The sequence below is a fragment of the Hemitrygon akajei genome, unplaced genomic scaffold (assembly GCF_048418815.1).
Source record: "Hemitrygon akajei unplaced genomic scaffold, sHemAka1.3 Scf000097, whole genome shotgun sequence".
NCBI lineage: Eukaryota > Metazoa > Chordata > Chondrichthyes > Myliobatiformes > Dasyatidae > Hemitrygon > Hemitrygon akajei.
Window position 1 is genome coordinate 446,048 of NW_027331983.1, and position 6,947 is coordinate 452,994.

The window sequence follows — 6,947 nt, forward strand, 5'->3', positions numbered from 1 at the left end:
ATGAGCGGGTAGACGTTCAGGGCATATTTGTGTGGTGTTCTGCAATGGTACGTTCCAGTGAGACTGGGAGGTTATGGAGGGGTACAGGTTCAGGGCATATATGAATGTAGTTCTGCAGTTTTACGTTCCGGTGAGTCAGGGAGGTTATGGAGGGTACAGGTTCAGGGCATATTTGTGTGGAGTTCTGCATTGGTACGTTCCAGTGAGACAGGGAGGTTATGGAGGGGTACAGGTTCAGGGCAAATTTGTGTGGAGTTCTGCATTGGTGCGTTCCAGTGAGACAAGGAGGTTTTGGGCGGTTACACTTTCAGGGCATATATGTGTGGTGTTCTGCATTGGTACTTTACAGTGAGACAGGGAGATTATGGAGGGTACAGGTTCAGGGCATATTTGTGTGGAGTTCTGCAATGGTGCGTTCCAGTGAGACAAGGAGGTTATGGGCGGGTACACGTTCAGGGCATATTTCTGTGGAATTCTGCATTTGTAATTTCCAGTGAGACAGGGAGGTTATGCACGGTACAGGATCAGGGCATATTTGAGTGGAGTTCTGCATTGGTACGTTCCAGTGAGACAGGGAGGTTATGGAGGGTACAGGTTCAGGGCATTTTTGTGTGGAGTTCTGCAGTGGTACGTTCCATTGAGACAAGGAGGTTATGGTCGGGTACAGGTTCAGGGCATATTTGTGTGGAGTTCTGCATTGGTACGTTCCAGTGAGACAGGGAGGTTATGGAGGGGTACAGGTTCAGGGCAAATTTGTGTGGAGTTCTGCATTGGTGCGTTCCAGTGAGACAAGGAGGTTATGGGCGGTTACACTTTCACGGCATATTTGTGTGGTGTTCTGCATTGGTACGTTCCAGTGAGACAGGGAGGTTATGCAGGGGTACAGGTTCAGGGCAAATTTGTGTGGAGTTCTGCATTGGTGCGTTCCAGTGAGACAAGGAAGTTATGGGCGGGTACACTTTCAGGGCATATTTGTGTGGTGTTCTGCAATGGTACTTGCCAGTGAGACGGAAGGTTATGGAGTGATACAGTTTCAGGGCATATTAGAGTGGAGTTCGGCATTGGTGCGTTCCAGTGAGACAGGGAAGTTATGGAGGGGTACAGGTTCAGGGCATATTTGTGTGGAGTTCTGCATTAGTACGCTACAGTGAGACAGCGAGGTTATGGAGGGGTACAGGTTCAGGGCATATTTGTTTGTAGTTCTGCATTGCAATCGTTCCAGTGAGACAGGGAGGTTGTGGAGGGTACAGGTTCAGGGCATATTTGTGTGGAGTTCTGCGTTGGTACGTTCCAGTGAGACAAGGAGGTTATGGGCGGGTACACGTTCAGGGCATATTTACGTGGTGTTCTGCAGTGGTACGTTCCAGAGAGACTGAGAGGTTATGGTGGTGTACAGGTTCAGGGCATATTTGAGTGTAGTTCTGCATTTGTACGTTCCGGTGAGTCAGGGAGGTTATGGAGGGTACAGGTTCAGGGCATATTTGTGTGGAGTTCTGCATTGGTACGTTCCAGTGAGACAGGGAGGTTATGGAGGGGTACAGGTTCAGGGCAAATTTGTGTGGAGTTCTGCATTGGTGCGTTCCAGTGAGACATGGAGGTTATGGGCGGTTACACTTTCACGGCATATTTGTGTGGTGTTCTGAATTGGTACTTTCCAGTGAGACAGGGAGGTTATGGAGGGTACCGGTTCATGGCATATTTGTGTGGATTTCTGCAGTGGGACGATCCAATGAGACAGGGAGGTTATGGACGGGTACAGGCTCAGGGTATATTTGTGTGGAGTTCAGCATTGGTACGTTCCAGTGAGACAGGGAGGGTGTGGAGGGGTACAGGTTCAGGGCATATTTGTGTGGTGTTCTGCCATGGTTCGTTCCAGTGAGACAGGGAGGTTATGCACGGTACTGGATCAGGGAATATTTGAGTGGAGTTCGGCATTGCTGCGTTCCAGTGAGACAGGTAGGTAATGGAGGGGTACAGGTTCAGGGCATATTTGTGTGGAGTTCTGCAGTGGTATGTTCAAGTGAGACAGGTAGGTTATGGTCGGGTACAGGTTTAAGGCATATTTGTAAGGAGTTCTGCATTGGTACTTTCCAGTGAGACAGGGAGGTTATGGAGGGTACCGGTTCATGGCATATTTGTGTGGAGTTCTGCATTGGTACGTTCCAGTGAGACAGGTAGCTTATGAGCGGGTAGACGTTCAGGGCATATTTGTGTGGTGTTCTGCAATGGTACGTTCCAGTGAGACTGGGAGGTTATGGAGGGGTACAGGTTCAGGGCATATATGAATGTAGTTCTGCATTTGTACGTTCCGGTGAGTCAGGGAGGTTATGGAGGGTACAGGTTCAGAGCATATTTGTGTGGAGTTCTGCATTGGTACGTTCCAGTGAGACAGGGAGGTTATGTAGGGGTACAGGTTCAGGGCAAATTTGTGTGGAGTTCTGCATTGGTGCGTTCCAGTGAGACAAGGAGGTTATGGGCGGTTACACTTTCAGGGCATATTTGTGTGGTGTTCTGCATTGGTACTTTACAGTGAGACAGGGAGGTTATGGAGGGTACACGTTCAGGGCATATTTCTGTGGAATTCTGCATTTGTAATTTCCAGTGAGACAGGGAGGTTATGCACGGTACAGGATCAGGGCATATTTGAGTGGAGTTCTGCATTGGTACGTTCCAGTGAGACAGGGAGGTTATGCACGGTACAGGATCAGGGCATATTTGAGTGGAGTTCTGCAGTGGTACGTTCCATTGAGACAAGGAGGTTATGGTCGGGTACAGGTTCAGGGCATATTTGTGTAGAGTTCTGCATTGGTACTTTCCAGTGAGACAGGGAGGTTATGGAGGGTGCCGGTTCATGGCATATTTGTGTGGAGTTCTGCAGTGGGACGATCCAATGAGACAGGGACGTTATGGACGGGTACAAGTTCAGGGCATATTTGTGTGGAGTTCTGCATTGGTACGTTCCAGTGAGACAGGGAGTTTATGGAGGGGTAAAGGTTCAGGGCATATTTGTTTGGTGTTCTGCAATGGTACGTTCCAGTGAAACAGGGAGGTGATGCACGGTACAGGATCAGGGCATATTTGAGTGGAGTTCGGCATTGGTGCGTTCCAGTGAGACAGGGAGGTTATGGAGGGGTACAGGTTCAGGGCATATTTGTGTGTAGTTCTGCACTGGTACGTTCCAGTGAGACAGGGAAGTTATGGAGGTTACAGGTTCAGGGCATATTTGTGTGGACTTCTGCGTTGGTAAGTTCCAGTGAGACAAGGAGCTTATGAGCGGGTAGACGTTCAGGGCATATTTGAGTGTATTTCTGCATTTGTACGTTCCAGTGAGTCAGGGAGATTATGGAGGTTGCAGGTTCAGGGCATATTTGTGTGGAGTTCTGCATTGGTACGTTCCAGTGAGACAGGGAGGTTATGCAGGGGTACAGGTTCAGGGCAAATTTGTGTGGAGTTCTGCATTGGTGCGTTCCAGTGAGACAAGGAAGTTATGGGCGGGTACACTTTCAGGGCATATTTGTGTGGTGTTCTGCAATGGTACTTTCCAGTGAGACAGAAGGTTATGGAGTGATACAGTTTCAGGGCATATTAGAGTGGAGTTAGGCATTGGTGCGTTACAGTGAGACAGGGAAGTTATGGAGGGGTACAGGTTCAGTGCATATTTGTTTGTAGTTCTGCATTGCAAACGTTCCAGTGAGACAGGGAGGTTGTGGAGGGTACAGGTTCAGGGCATATTTGTGTGGAGTTCTGCGTTGGTACGTTCCAGTGAGACAAGGAGGTTATGGGCGGGTACACGTTCAGGGCATATTTACGTGGTGTTCTGCAGTGGTACGTTCCAGAGAGTCTGGGAGGTTATGGAGGGGTACAGGTTCAGGACATATTTGAGTGTAGTTCTGCATTTGTACGTTCCGGTGAGTCAGGGAGGTTATGGAGGGTACAGGTTCAGGGCATATTTGTGTGGAGTTCTGCATTGGTACGTTCCAGTGAGACAGGGAGGTTATGGAGGGGTACAGGTTCAGGGCAAATTTGTGTGGCGTTCTGCATTGGTGCGTTCCAGTGAGACAAGGAGGTTATGGGCGGTTACACTTTCACGGCATATTTGTGTGGTGTTCTGAATTGGTACTTTCCAGTGAGACAGGGAGGTTATGGAGGGTACCGGTTCATGGCATATTTGTGTGGATTTCTGCAGTGGGACGATCCAATGAGACAGGGAGGTTATGGACGGGTACAGGCTCAGGGTATATTTGTGTGGAGTTCAGCATTGGTACGTTCCAGTGAGACAGGGAGGGTGTGGAGGGGTACAGGTTCAGGGCATATTTGTGTGGTGTTCTGCCATGGTTCGTTCCAGTGAGACAGGGAGGTTATGCACGGTACTGGATCAGGGAATATTTGAGTGGAGTTCGGCATTGCTGCGTTCCAGTGAGACAGGTAGGTAATGGAGGGGTACAGGTTCAGGGCATATTTGTGTGGAGTTCTGCAGTGGTATGTTCAAGTGAGACAGGGAGGTTATGGTCGGGTACAGGTTTAAGGCATATTTGTAAGGAGTTCTGCATTGGTACTTTCCAGTGAGACAGGGAGGTTATGGAGGGTACCGGTTCATGGCATATTTGTGTGGAGTTCTGCATTGGTACGTTCCAGTGAGACAGGTAGCTTATGAGCGGGTAGACGTTCAGGGCATATTTGTGTGGTGTTCTGCAATGGTACGTTCCAGTGAGACTGGGAGGTTATGGAGGGGTACAGGTTCAGGGCATATATGAATGTAGTTCTGCATTTGTACGTTCCGGTGAGTCAGGGAGGTTATGGAGGGTACAGGTTCAGAGCATATTTGTGTGGAGTTCTGCATTGGTACGTTCCAGTGAGACAGGGAGGTTATGTAGGGGTACAGGTTCAGGGCAAATTTGTGTGGAGTTCTGCATTGGTGCGTTCCAGTGAGACAAGGAGGTTATGGGCGGTTACACTTTCAGGGCATATTTGTGTGGTGTTCTGCATTGGTACTTTACAGTGAGACAGGGAGGTTATGGAGGGTACACGTTCAGGGCATATTTCTGTGGAATTCTGCATTTGTAATTTCCAGTGAGACAGGGAGGTTATGCACGGTACAGGATCAGGGCATATTTGAGTGGAGTTCTGCATTGGTACGTTCCAGTGAGACAGGGAGGTTATGCACGGTACAGGATCAGGGCATATTTGAGTGGAGTTCTGCAGTGGTACGTTCCATTGAGACAAGGAGGTTATGGTCGGGTACAGGTTCAGGGCATATTTGTGTAGAGTTCTGCATTGGTACTTTCCAGTGAGACAGGGAGGTTATGGAGGGTGCCGGTTCATGGCATATTTGTGTGGAGTTCTGCAGTGGGACGATCCAATGAGACAGGGACGTTATGGACGGGTACAGGTTCAGGGCATATTTGTGTGGAGTTCTGCATTGGTACGTTCCAGTGAGACAGGGAGTTTATGGAGGGGTAAAGGTTCAGGGCATATTTGTTTGGTGTTCTGCAATGGTACGTTCCAGTGAAACAGGGAGGTGATGCACGGTACAGGATCAGGGCATATTTGAGTGGAGTTCGGCATTGGTGCGTTCCAGTGAGACAGGGAGGTTATGGAGGGGTACAGGTTCAGGGCATATTTGTGTGTAGTTCTGCACTGGTACGTTCCAGTGAGACAGGGAAGTTATGGAGGGTACAGGTTCAGGGCATATTTGTGTGGACTTCTGCGTTGGTAAGTTCCAGTGAGACAAGGAGCTTATGAGCGGGTAGACGTTCAGGGCATATTTGAGTGTATTTCTGCATTTGTACGTTCCAGTGAGTCAGGGAGATTATGGAGGTTGCAGGTTCAGGGCATATTTGTGTGGAGTTCTGCATTGGTACGTTCCAGTGAGACAGGGAGGTTATGCAGGGGTACAGGTTCAGGGCAAATTTGTGTGCAGTTCTGCATTGGTGCGTTCCAGTGAGACAAGGAAGTTATGGGCGGGTACACTTTCAGGGCATATTTGTGTGGTGTTCTGCAATGGTACTTTCCAGTGAGACAGAAGGTTATGGAGTGATACAGTTTCAGGGCATATTAGAGTGGAGTTAGGCATTGGTGCGTTACAGTGAGACAGGGAAGTTATGGAGGGGTACAGGTTCAGTGCATATTTGTTTGTAGTTCTGCATTGCAAACGTTCCAGTGAGACAGGGAGGTTGTGGAGGGTACAGGTTCAGGGCATATTTGTGTGGAGTTCTGCGTTGGTACGTTCCAGTGAGACAAGGAGGTTATGGGCGGGTACACGTTCAGGGCATATTTACGTGGTGTTCTGCAGTGGTACGTTCCAGAGAGTCTGGGAGGTTATGGAGGGGTACAGGTTCAGGACATATTTGAGTGTAGTTCTGCATTTGTACGTTCCGGTGAGTCAGGGAGGTTATGGAGGGTACAGGTTCAGGGCATATTTGTGTGGAGTTCTGCATTGGTACGTTCCAGTGAGACAGGGAGGTTATGGAGGGGTACAGGTTCAGGGCAAATTTGTGTGGAGTTCTGCATTGGTGCGTTCCAGTGAGACAAGGAGGTTATGGGCGGTTACACTTTCACGGCATATTTGTGTGGTGTTCTGAATTGGTACTTTCCAGTGAGACAGGGAGGTTATGGAGGGTACCGGTTCATGGCATATTTGTGCGGATTTCTGCAGTGGGACGATCCAATGAGACAGGGAGGTTATGGACGGGTACAGGCTCAGGGCATATTTGTGTGGAGTTCAGCATTGGTACGTTCCAGTGAGACAGGGAGGGTGTGGAGGGGTACAGGTTCAGGGCATATTTGTGTGGTGTTCTGCAATGGTACGTTCCAGTGAGACAGGGAGGTTATGCACGGTACTGGATCAGGGAATATTTGAGTGGAGTTCAGCATTGGTGCGTTCCAGTGAGACAGGGAGGTTATTGAGGGGTACAGGTTCAGGGTATATTTGTGTGGAGTTCTGCAGT